At 44.3% G+C, this 13140-nt stretch overlaps 1 protein-coding gene across 2 annotated transcripts in view; it reads left to right on the top strand.

Moving 5' to 3' along the window:
• Positions 1-4757: 4757 nt before the first annotated feature.
• Positions 4758-13140, top strand: part of sox13 (SRY-box transcription factor 13) — a 26173-nt gene continuing 17790 nt past the window's right edge. The window contains exon 1 of one of the 2 annotated variants that reach the window (XM_077006656.1): positions 4758-5083. The gene's annotated coding sequence lies outside the window, so the exon portion shown is untranslated. Of the gene's footprint in view, positions 5084-8029; positions 8161-13140 lie in introns of those variants that run through there. The other variant, XM_077006667.1, reaches the window with a different exon arrangement.

Below are 13140 nucleotides of genomic sequence, written 5' to 3'. Positions count from 1 at the left end.
TGCGCCCATTGCTTAAGTACAGCGCTCACCTGACGATATGTGTGCAGGTATGTAAATGCATTAGCTGTAGTGCTCTAAGCTTTGTGCTTTGTGAGTTGTTATTAACATAAACAGTATACGTAGTTAACCATTTACATGAGTAGACAAATGGGCTTACTGAAAGGGTTAGTGATGTTTATTGCTGTATGCAAATTACTAAATGACTTATCACCCTCACTGGTGCTAAAATAGGTAATTTTTCACCTTTTGCATCTAGTGTCCTGTTTATTTGTCCATGAAATAGACTTGTGCATACACACACACACACACACACACACACACACACACATACAATTTAGGATAGAGTGCCCAAATGTTTCCAACAAAGGATCTGCAGGGGAGCAAAAGGAGATGGAGAACAAAACACAAACGAGTAATGAAATTATAACAATACAGAGAGAGAGGGAGGGAGGGAGGGAGGGAGGGGGGTACAATCGCCACAATAGTAGGGAACAATCGTGCCGCGTCAATGGAAAAAAAGGAGGAGGGGGGGTGCGGTGGACAATGGGTCTGGTGACAGCAGCACAATAGCCCCACTGTTTTCAATTAGACATTATCTCATAGACGGAGTGGCAGGTCTCATTGTGCTAGGGGGCTATTTTCAGGGTCTGCTTTGTGTGGGGCACTGCCAATATTCCCTTCATACCCTGCAGCAGACTGGCCCTTCATCCCCGCCACTGTTTGTTTTGTTTGTTTCTCCTCCTCGCTCGGCCCTAAACTGCGGGTGGCTGCAAACGACCCGCGTCCCTGAAAACTGAAGTGGCAACGTGGGCGGAGAAGGAGGGATGGAGCGAACTGCCTTCACCACCGGCACCAGAACTGCCCGGGCCAGCCCGGGCGGGAGGACACGGATGCTGCACGAACCTGGCGTCCCGCTTCTCTCGTCAGGGGGGTGGTGGATCCTTTTGGGTGGTCGTAATGGAGGCCCTGGAGAAGGCAGCTTTCTATGGCATTCATGACATATGGTGCTCTCACACAGGCCTTTGTGCTGTGACATCAAACATGCAATGGGGTTTTTTTCCCTAAGTGCCTCAAAGAGACCTGTGTTTGTGAAGAGAGAAACAAGGGCGAATATTAGGCACTCTGAACATCTAACACATTGTACATTGTTTTCTTTGTCATCATTAAATTCAAAGTCCTATTGTCTTTTCCCATTATATAGAATGTGCTAACGGGACTCACCTGCCATGTATTGATTCAGTTTTGTTCTCTGTGTCTTAATTGTCCTCCTATCTTGTTGTTCCCCATTTTGTTTCAGTTCTGACACACTCTTCTTCTTTGTTTTACTTCAAACACACTCTTCAGCAAGAAGTAACACTGATCAATGCTGTGGTGGTATGGGTGCCTACTTCCTGGGTAACGCACGGGAACTAGAGATTATTAGGCCTTAAGTCCCATGTGAAGTAAGAGCACATTCTGCATGTTGTTATTATCACTGTGCAAATATAAACTCCATCATGTCCTGTTTGTATTTGTGTTACACTTTGCATGGTCCAGTTCTGCAGTTTTTTAAGCCATGAGAGTTGTTTCAGGTGCAAACTGAGGTTATGTCACAGGAAGATCTTTCAAATGAGGTGTGAGACCTCTGTGTCACGGAACCCACTCGTCACTCTCCTGCCTGCAAACCTGATTCTGCCCTCAACTGGGTCACTCAGGCCCAAACCCAGACCCAGACATTGTGATGCTGTGGGCTGTTTGCTCATTCCATTTAGATCTTTTTCCACAGATGGTTTTACACAAGTGAGGAAAACAACTGCCTGTATTTTTTTTCTTGCCAGCGGAAGTGAAATTGGAATAGTTTGCGGTCTTCCAATGGTTTCTCAGAAATAATGTGCTCTCGATGCTATCGGATTCATGGTCTCTTTTTTGCTAATATTTGTCACGTATGCTGTTCTCTATCAACCCAGATCCAATGCGGTTTGTACGTTTGCCTGACTCTATAAACTTTCCACGTTTCGTTAGCAGTTTATCGAGGGTATGGTGGGTTCGGTCTTATTTTGTGAAATGCACACACAGGCAGAACATCCATGCTAGTTTGAACACTCTCAAAAATTGCAACAGCAAAGCAAAATTGTTATTTGACTGTGGTTTTGTCACTCTGTCAGTTGTTCCTCTCTACACCCCAGTGAGGTGCATCTCTGATGCCTTAACACCACAGTGCCTCGTGTCCAATTGACAGAAGGATCAAAGGTCAAGTAAAATTGCATTTACATGAATGAGAAACATGTAAATTCATATCCCATACGTATACTATGTCAGCATGACAATGGTGATGCACATGGTTTTATGTTTCACGTGTACATGTTCACTTCTTCCTGTGATAGTCCCATCATGCACTGGGAGATGCAGGTAAAGGGAGTGCTTTGCCCACATACACTGGTGCTATAGGAGACAGGTGTTGACAGGGTACACTGTGTTTTGAACTCTACTCTTTGAGACTAAACAAGGATCATGTTTAATAATGTCAAGATTAGCCTAGGGACATAGTATAATGCTTGTCTCATATTCCCTAGTTTATGCATTACAAAGAGGAATAGGAAATGAACAAAACAGTGAAATATCTTTGATTCTTCTTCATATATTAGGAATACATATATGTGTGTATATTTTTCTATTATATAAAATTTAATTGTGCTTTTGTTGTTTGTTAAAATTCATTTGTTTCTTTTGCCAGGTACAGTGGACATAGTGGTATAAAGTAATGAATGAAAGTTAAAAATGAACAATAATAATTGCATGGAGTTTGAGATAAAGATCTTTTGGAGTTAGAGAGAAATGAGAGAAATGCAAAGTCCTCTTAGCTGCACAGTGAGATATAAGCATCACTGTGTAAACCTGGTAAAGGTTTTCAAATTTTGCGTTCTGCTGTGTTCTTAGTATCATTGTCTTCATTGCTTGTTGTGGCCTATTGTGTCCTTAAACTATGTGAATTGCACATGATTGCCAGCAAGAGACTTCCATAAACTGCTTGGTTACTGCCATGCAAAGAATGTTTCATTATGAACAGTGGGACTTGGATAGTAACGGGCACTGTGCTCCTTATTTTAGTAGACAGGCAACTGCTTCATATGCCAGATACAACGGTGCACAACTATTGCATGAGCACGTTAATCCCATAGACTTTTATTTTATGATGCTCTGACGCCTTCAAAAGGAAAGCACCTATACCACTTTAATCCACACTGCTCTAGTACAAAACCAAGCAAGCGTTCTAATAATGAGAACTTCTAAATGTAATGAATACAATGCTTGATTTATTTGCATCAACTGATCCAGCGCCTCACTGGGGTTTAGACAGGACTTCATTCTCTACTTTATATGCGAAGTGTCCCTGTGCGCAAGTGCAAAGCTTCAGTCCCGGCCGGACAATAAAGGTCTTTTCTGGAGAAGCCCCCTCTCAGTGTGCTCGGAACAGTGGATCAGTATATCGCCCCGTTTCTCTAGCCGGCTAGCAAAGCTCCGCGCTAGACAATCTTCTGTACTGAAGACAAACGCAGAGAAAAGAGGGAGTGCGGGGGAAAAAGTCACCAACTTCACCTCGACCCAGCGGGGTAGACAAAGGTGGAGGAGCTGAAAGAAGCGCAAGCGAACAAAGGTCTCGAGCGCACGGGATAGGCTAAGCCCCAGAGCTGCGTGGTGACAAGAGTGACACAGAAAGAAAGAGAGAGAAAGCCCGGTCAGGGAGAAAAGATGGACTCGGAGAGAAGAGGGAGGGGCGGGGGGCTGAGGGGGAAAAGAAGAGATGGAAAGGATGAAAGAAAGACAGAGCGAGAGAGAGAGATAGAGAGAGAGAGAGAGAAAGGCTTGTGTGCGTGTGTGTGTGTGTGTGTGTGTGTGTGTGTGTATTGGGGGGGGGGGGGGGGTAAGGTTCCGTAATCCTGGAATAGTGGTTGTCGAGCATTGCCATGGAAACAGGCACAAAGGCCTGTGGTTTCCTATTGATGGCTAATTGTATTCCTCACAGCTCTTTTGTTAATTGTTGTCTGGCCAGCTCCCACTTCCTGCTGTGAGGCCACACAAAGGCGGGAACAGAGGGGATTAGAAATGGCACAATGGCTTTAGGCTCGCGGCCCCGCGAGGCTGTGGCTAGCTGTGCGCGCACCGGCAAGGGGAAAAAAAGTGAGAGAAAGAGACGTTACGAAACCCAGAGCGTAATGGTGTGAGGGCTCACCGGTACGTTCACCTGGATCATTCGAGCAGCAGAATAACCCCCCATGTAGATGGCATCCTCGTGTTATGAGCAGGGCCACAGGGCTCTGTGAGGGGCGCCCGGATCCCAAAGAGCCTGAGACTAATAACCCAACGTTCAGCTCACTTATAATTGAGCATTTGCTCAGTAATCTTTTGTTATAATTCAGTATTTTACAGTAGACCTCACTATTTTAAGTCTACTTGTATTTATTTATATTTTGTAAAGAAATAACCTCCATAATTAAATGACACAAATTTTATTTACGATCAGATTTTTTTTCTGGTGTTAATGATTCAATTTTTCTGTTTTTATTTATTGCTTACTTTGTCAGATGTGTACACAGATTACGATACAGTGGTCAAGTGCTTGTTCATAAGATTCAGTCTTAATCTTACTTATAAAAAAATAACTGTGTCCAAGTACAACAGAAAGTCAAATTCACCACGAGATAACGGAGGCTAAACTTAACCGCTTGCTACCAGCGTAGATGGCACAGGCTACACTGAGTGAAGCATTCCCTCCTTTCTGAGGCTTCCAGCAGGTTTTCCCGTCGTCTTCCGCTGAAGAGCTTTCCCTTTAAGAGGGAGGTGAATGGCAGGAGACGGAGAATGTTGGAAACACAACACGACGAAGTGACTTGGGTGCGCAGGGAGACGGGACAGCGCCTAAAAGAGCAGAGCTCGGCGGTCGGTGCTGGCGCAGTGGCCGATTTAACGCATGTCACTGATTACAACATCTGGGCTCACGGGAAGAATCGCGTTTTGCATGCGGCATTGTAGCATCCGCGTTTTCACCGACTACACTGGGAAAGGGAGGAATAGCAACTTTGGCCAGCAGGTTTCCACAGGAGTGGTAAGTCAAAAAAAGTGGCGCAACCATTCAAACTTTCAACGTTTAGAACTGACGCGTAGACCACAACACGTCGGCATCAGCTTTCACAACGTTACTAACCTCAAAACGAAGTATTTCCCTATCAGAACAAAAACTTAACGACTCGTTTTGACTTGAGCCACCTTTGTGAGGCGCGAACTCGGGTTTCCAAGCCAAGTAAATGCTTTAGATCGATCAACGGGGTTTCGGTAAACGTTAGTAAGTGACGTGCTTAATGCATTTATGTAATGTTGACATCAGTAGTATAGGGGATAATGGGCTTCACATTTCTGTGGGGATAACAGAAGCTACTGCTGTACTTTCAGTTCTGAGTTTGTATTAAAACGTGGACAGGCAATGGCTCACTTCTGACAGACCCAACTTTAAGACTGGCGAAGTTGAGCTTTTGGGAGGGGACACACCAGGACAGCGAGATCTTTTCTGCTAATAGCGGCATCAGTGTAGTTAGGTATAAACACAGAAGCCGCAGACTTAGGACTGGGTTACTAAACCCAGTGACTCAGGCTTCCTGCAAAACATGACAGTTTAACTAATTCATTATCAGCGAAAAGTCTCAGCATGGATAATGTGTGACCACGTGGGATATGTTTCCAGGACCAAACGTAGCTTTAAAAGCGATGTGCTGTAAAACGTGTATCCTGCCAAGCCTCCTGTTGGAAGAATTCTATTGCGATTTGTTTAGTGTTTGCTCGGTTTAAGTGTACATATTTGGAGTTGCCATGATGTCAGATTCCTTGTGTACACTAAATACCATCAAGCATGTTTGCTGTATTGTTTTTTTAATTTATTTAATGAAATGGCTCACATCACATTTCAACCCAGTGTAAAAAGTATCTTGATAAAGTGCAGGACTTGCTGTGTGTGTGTGTGTGTGTGTGTGTGTGGTGGCTGAAGGGTTCAAATGAACAACTCCTGTCAGCGTTGAAGTAACCATGGCCGTGTTTCCCCGTGAGGCGGGCGAGCCGTGACTCCCTTCGGTTTACAGCCGTAGGTGCCGGAGCCCGACCAAGTCGTAGTGCCATAGCCCGAGCATGGCAGCCGCTCGTTAAAGGGAAGTTGGCAAAGTGGCCGGCAGTGTTTGACTTCACAGTGGCTGACTACGCACAAAGCTGTCTGTCAGCGGGGAGCCCCTGACCTTTCCCTCCACCATTCTTTTCTTCTTTTCTCTCTCTCCATCTCTACTTCTCTTTCGTGTGCTCCTTCTTATTTCTGTTTCTCCTCTGCTTACATCCTTCCCCTTTCGTTCTTTTTTGTTTAGTTTTTTTCCTTTTCTGTGTTTTTCCTTTATGTCTGTAACACCCGGGGAGGACAGATGACTAATTAGTGTGGCAGAGGAAATAGATAATATATAGATAGTAGATCTTATCTCCCCCTGCCCCTGCACAATTCCTGTGCAGCCTGTTCCACGCAGCCTGTTGAACACACTCACAAGGTGCAGTAGACGCTGTCCTGTGCAGTATAGATGTCTCCCCTTTGGTCCAGCCCGTGCACAGTCAGGCACAGTGAACTAGGATCATGTCTGGTGCAGTTTGGGCCTTGCTCTGATGTTTGAGTGCTTAGCCTTAAATTAATTCCTGTGGTTATCGCAGTTTCTCTCACAGCTGAGCTGGAATCCAGTAGACCTGACTGCTGCTCTGCAGCCTTTGTGCACTGGTACCACCTCTGTGGACCATGTCCTGGTACCACCTCTGTGGACCGTGTCCTGGTACCACCTCTGTGGACCGTGCCCTGGTACCACCTCTGTGGACCGTGTCCTGGTACCACCTCTGTGGACCGTGTCCTGGTACCACCTCTGTGGACCATGTCCTGGTACCACCTCTGTGGACCGTGTCCTGGTACCACCTCTGTGGCCTGTGTACTGTCACCCTCTCTTCCTTTCTCTGTGTGGTGGGCCTGTTGTTCTGTTGAACTCTGCCTCCACCACTAACTTCTCTCCTCACCTCATCTGCTGCTAATTTCCCAGAAAACAGCATTACTGATGTAAACAAACAACGCTGGGCCCCTGACCAGGGCTGTTTGTCAGCGTCAGGCGATCTATACGGTGAACTAGTTTGAGCAGGAAATCAGAAGTCAATGCAAGACAGTGCGGATCCATAGTTCAGTGTAGATCTCATGGGTATGGCTCTTTCAGGGGACCCTCTGCAGTGTTGGGGGGTGGGCGTAATTAACGGTATCAGCCTCAGCCGAGAAGTGACAAGACTAATGTTCATCATGATATCCTGGTGAGTTCACGCTTATGTCCATGCTGGACAGGACTTCAGGACAAAGGCACATTCTGTCATGCATTCAAACTTTGACCTCAACTGCTTGGACTTTCATTGTCTTTGCCGTCCTATTGAACTGGACATCCAGCAAGAGTGCAGTAACAATGGCGTATGAAGTGTGCTTCCTTGGGTCTGCCCTGACACCAGCGAAATCAAACAAGCCGGCCTTTAAAAAAAAAACACACAAGAGAGAAAGGTCCCACAGTGATGTATGCCACCGTGGGCTCTTCATGCTTTCACTAAGCCCGCTTTGTTTCTCTGTTCAAGTGTATGGGTACGACCTCAATGCACTGGCCCTTAGTTAAGGTACAGTATGTCATTGTGTCAAGGACCATATTGAGAACTAATTCCTTTTTTTTATTTACAAAGCGCAGTTTTGGTACATTGCTCATTTGTAATGCATTATTCATTGATTTATATGCATTATTAAGTCCTCCAAAAATTATGCAGCTACATTTTACAACTGGATTCCCAGTTGCACTTAATCGAAATGTAATCTAAATAGAATGCATGAACTACAGTTTTCTTTGTTCAAGGAAACTTTTATGCTTAGGAAGCCACCCCCCCCCCCCCCCACCCCCCACACAGTTGCCCCCACTACCACCTACCGTTCCCTCCCGAGCGGAGAATGACATGAGGACAGACCCACAGCGGAAATCTGACAGCCTGCCATAAGAATAGAGTTCATTGAGTAGCTGCAGAAAAGGTGAACAAACGCGTCTGCCAAGCGAGCCTGTCATTGTCCCTGTGTCAGCAGAAAGGTGTCTGTGTTAGGTAAGGCTAAGCCTCTCACTTTCCTCGCCCGCTTTCAGCAAATTTGCGTCGTAACACTTGCCACATTGTTTTTATGTTTTTACAAGGCTTTTTTTGGTTTGTTTTCTTTTGTTTTTTTAAAAGGTCATAGTGTTAAATAATTTTGTTTTTGGGGGGAAACAATGGCTGTGTGTGCACTGCAGGACCGGTTCAGTTTTCTAAATGTTCCCAGACTGTAGCTTAGTTAAGTATGGGCACCTGTTTTTCTTAAATTTGATCAACAGCGCTTTGTATGAAGTGTCCCACACACACCAGACGGGCGGCTTTAAGTGCAGATAATAGGGGGGAAAAAAGAAAATCATGCAAAAGAAAATTGTGGCAATTTTTTCAGTTATATTTGTGTAGAATGTCACTAATTCCCGGAGACTGAAAAATGGCAAAATATTTTTTGCAATTTTTAAAACTTTGGTTGCAGTTTTATCCTCTGTATCATATTTATAATTAAGCCTGCCAACCACAGCTGTGCTAAGTTTTCTTTATACGGTGCAGGCAGTGTGCACTGGCAGTGTTCACACTGTAGTATTTACTAAAACCTGTAAATCTGCTTGAACTATAATGAAAGGAAACCGATCCCTTTGAATTACAGCTTCCACACACAACTGTCAAACAGGTTTTAGTCCAAATAAGGACAGGCAGGGCTGGTCACTGTTCTCAGCCCTTCTCTCCTGTCAAGCCCCTTGCTTTCTGGTTTCCTTAGGTGTGCAGAGGTGATGGAGATGTTTGAAAAACACCAGTCTGCATGTTTGAACATGACTTTAGCAGGACCTTTTAAGTTTGGGTGTGTTCTGCGCCCGTGTGTCGCTTGGCGGTCGGAGGGAAAGACAAATAGTTGTGCAGAACGCAGCAAATTCACAGAATGTTTGTGTTTTTGAGATTCCTAATGAGAAATAAGAACATGACACCAGGAAATCTAAAAAGAAAAAAAATGGGTTGATTTGTTTGTTCATGAAGGTCACATCATCCGTAAAATTTGCTACCCTATTCTCTAAAATACACAACAATTTGAATTTTCTTAATTTACACTTTACACTTTAATTTTTTTCTTTGTATATATTGTTTTCACAGTGATTTAATTGTACTAATTAATTGGATGGCTCAATTTCTGTTTCTTCATCTGCTGTATGAGGAAGAGTCTGTTTTTTGTCTGAGACAAACACACTCTTTCTATCTCACAAAAGTGTGCACAATGCATCGTAGTGTCAGAACAGATAAGATAAGGAAAAACTGACCTCACAAATTTAGATTGATGGTGGTGTTGGTGCAAATATCATGGACAGATTTGTTTGGACTTCGTTTTAGTTCATTATGAGAAGGTTGTTTGTGTATTCATCCGGCTTCCAAACTTGAATAATTCACAACAGTCCTTTTAGTACAGCAAGGGCTTTCACTCAGCAAGAATACAGCATGTAAATATCGCCCCGCGGATTTGCATATCCCGCTCTATTGCATGAGAGAACACAGGGACTATTCGTACACTTCCATAAGTTACTAGATCACCATACCCTCATAATTTGGTTCAAATGGCCCAAAGATTGTTAGATATTTATGTTGGAGTGAAGTTATAGCCCAGAGACAGATAATGCAGGAGCTGTAATTTCAATGAAACAGCAGAAGGCTTGAAAAATCTCTTTTTGATATTTGATTATAATGTTTAAACTCAATTATTAAATCTTTATTTAATTATATCAATTAGACTCTTAAAGAGTGCCGGTTTCAAACGCTTAACTCAACTGCGACAGCCTGATATCAGTACTCCTGGTGAATAAGAAATAACTGGTTTGGTTGCTTCGTCGACAGCCTTATCTTACTCATCCGACACTATGATTGAAGCATGCAGTCATTAGTGCTTTGAATGAAAGAGTGAAAATTCATAGGAGAATGTAGTATGTGCCGGTGCGTTAGTCTTTATCTCTAAATCATTTCTGATAGAAGTCTGCAAAGGTACCAAATTATTTTAAAAGGTATTTACATAGTGGGGTTTTAATTAGCATGGCTTTAAACATCATCTTTAGATTTATATGGATCTGGGAACACCAGTCAGACAGGATTGCTACAGATGTCTAATTACCTCTTGAAATGCGGAATAAAGTTTGGAGCCAGTGCTTAAACATAATAGGACAATTTCAGTCTTGGACTAAATTAGTCCAGGCTTAGTCTTTGGTTATAGTGAAGTGTGACTTGGAGATCAGTACTGGGGATTAATTGGAGTCCAGGCCTAAACTTGAATTGAGTTTGGGAGATCGGCTGCATGGCACGAAGCTCTTCAGTGGAAGTGTTTAATCTAATGACTTATAGCTGATTTTTGACATGGTACCTTTTTAGCAGTACTGAATTTCAGTAATGTCTGTGCCAACTTATTGTACAGGGGTACGGCAAAATCTGAAAGATCAGGAAGGTGTGTGTGTGTGTGTGTGTGTGTGTGTGTGTGTGTGTGTGTGTGTGTGTGTGTGTGTGTGGGTGTGAGTGAGAGAGAGAGATGGTGAGAGTGAGACCATGACATCGGGGAGCATTAGCAGAGATGTTCTCACACCAACATTACGCTCATTCTCAGAATTTTTTTTCCAATCACCTGTTTTTTCCTCTACGTTCACTGTCAGCATGGCACCATGTTGCATGCCACAGTGGTTGTCCATTTCTCCTCCCTTATTCTTGACCCGTGCCTCGCCTACTCTCGTCTGTACAGACTGCTCTAATTACACCCTGGAGCACTGGAGATGAATGCTCTGTGCGTTTCTGGCTGCCTGTGCACTACAGTCGGGCCGACGGTAAAACTCTGCTTCACATCTGGAACACACTTCCTCTCTTGAATAGAATTTTTTTTAATTTAGCTTTTTATTTATCGATAAAAACATCTAGAGCAATTGCAGGTGTGAGCAACAAGTTGATTTATGTCTTTTTTTTTTTTAGACCTGATTTTTTGTAGTGGGGATTCATTTTCACTTCTGTTCCGTCAGCTCTTCCGTAGGAGGGGAACCACCTGCCGGTCCCTCCTTTCTATGTCCTCTCATCACCCGTTTGTCTTTTTCCTTTCAGTCCTGTCTAATCTTCTTTAATGGCGCTGATTCTTCCTCTATAGCCGATCCGTTTGTCTCCCTGTTCAGGCTTGTTGAGAGTGTGTATCCTGTTTGTGGCAGGCAGAGAGCACGTGCTCCGTCAGGCCTGGCTGAGCAGCGTGGCCTGCTGGGAAGAGGGCTACCCGTCCGCAGGATGTCCCGGAAGGTGAAGGCTTGGTCTTCTTCTTCCTCCGGGCACCGCTGTGTATACGGGGGGGGGGGGGGGGGGGGGGGGGGGGACCTTCGCTCGGCTCTGTACTAATTGGCAGCGATACTTCAGATCTGTTTAAGAAAGTTCTGGAAGTTCATACAACTTGTTGCATGTTTGCTACGATGACTAATTCTGTTACTCACAACCGCCATGCCGTTTGTCTTGTGATGCATATAACTGGTGACGATACATTCTAAGCATTCGTCCCACATACGAGCGCTACTAAAAGACGGCTAATTCTTATAAAGAAAATTATAATCCTACAAGCTCAGCCATTTACCAATGATTCCTCTCACAACTGGAGTGGTTAGAGACTTTATTGCCAGTGCCAGTCTCGGTGTATACGTCAGGGTTCTTCTTCACAGCAACCTGTTTCTGCTGTTTGAGGATTTTTTGCAGTTATTATTGTTAAGTTGGAAGCTCCAGTGAGCTCATCTGCCACAGCCCCTCCCCCCCCCCAGCCTGCCGTTGACCACGCCAGGTTCAATACCGGGACCAGCAGTTGCTTAGAATTACCTGTTGTGCTCCTCATCACACAAAAGAGGATGGCCTGGTCTCCATGGTAACCCCACAGATGCACAGCTCTCAGCTCTCGTCTTAAAGATCTCTGTTTATCCTGCAGTTCAAGGATACGCCAGCAAAGGGCTGAGCATTGTGACGGCAATGGTGTTGGTTATGGTCTATACTCTAACACGGCTTTCACATGTACCCCACACACACACACACACACACACACACACACACACACACACACACACACACACACACACTTCCCTGACACAATGCACAAGCAGTGCCTCTAATGCAGGATTGGATATAGAAGTGTGTCTGGCTCAGGGAACGGGGCATTTTTTAAAATATCGTTCTTTTTTCAGTGCTTTGCCTGCCGGAGTGGTTGGTAGTGGCGGTGCAGGGCTGGTTTTGTAAGGCTTTTCTCTTTTTTGCATGAAAATGAGAGGCCCTTCACAAACATCCTTTATTCCTTTCTCTTGTTCTGTTTCTTTATTCGGAGTGTGTTTGTGCCTACCCCTCGTTCCCTGCCCCCTCCCCCAAACCCCCACCCCCACCCTTGTGTCTCAGATAAATGCCACACTACCCTTTTGCTTGGCGGCACAATAACTGGACTGTTTCAGGCCCAGAGAGCCACGATGAAAGAGTCTGCTTTTTAAACCTCGCCTCTCTGAAAGGCACGAGGAGGAGAGAGAAAAGACACCCCCCCCCCCCCCCCCCCACAATTCTCTGACCCCCCCCCCCCCCTTTTTTTTTTTTGCGTGTCATCGTACTTTTTAGACATCTTATTTAGCAGGTCTCAGAAAAACACGAGTCTGAAGACGTGATCGAGCCTTTGTTCAGGGATCAAACGTGGACGTCTGCATTCAGACAGCAGAGTAGATGGGGATTTTTTTGTGATGAAAATTGTGTTACTGTTAATTACTGTTTTTGTTGTTTTGCACAAAGAGCCAAAGGTTTGTGTAGTTGCATTATAGATGAGATCAAACCTGTTTGTGTGGTTGCATATAGATGTGTTCACACTTGTTTGTGTAGTTGCATATACACATACCAAATGTTTGGACACAACCCTAACTAAATGCATGTTACTTATTACCTTAAATTTGTTCATAAGACAAATATAATTTGGGAAAGGTGTTCTTTTATATGCATTCATTACATACATAC

Source organism: Brachyhypopomus gauderio, chromosome 1 (genome assembly GCF_052324685.1).
Source record: "Brachyhypopomus gauderio isolate BG-103 chromosome 1, BGAUD_0.2, whole genome shotgun sequence".
Taxonomy (NCBI): domain Eukaryota; kingdom Metazoa; phylum Chordata; class Actinopteri; order Gymnotiformes; family Hypopomidae; genus Brachyhypopomus; species Brachyhypopomus gauderio.
This window is presented reverse-complemented; position numbering and strand designations above follow the sequence as displayed.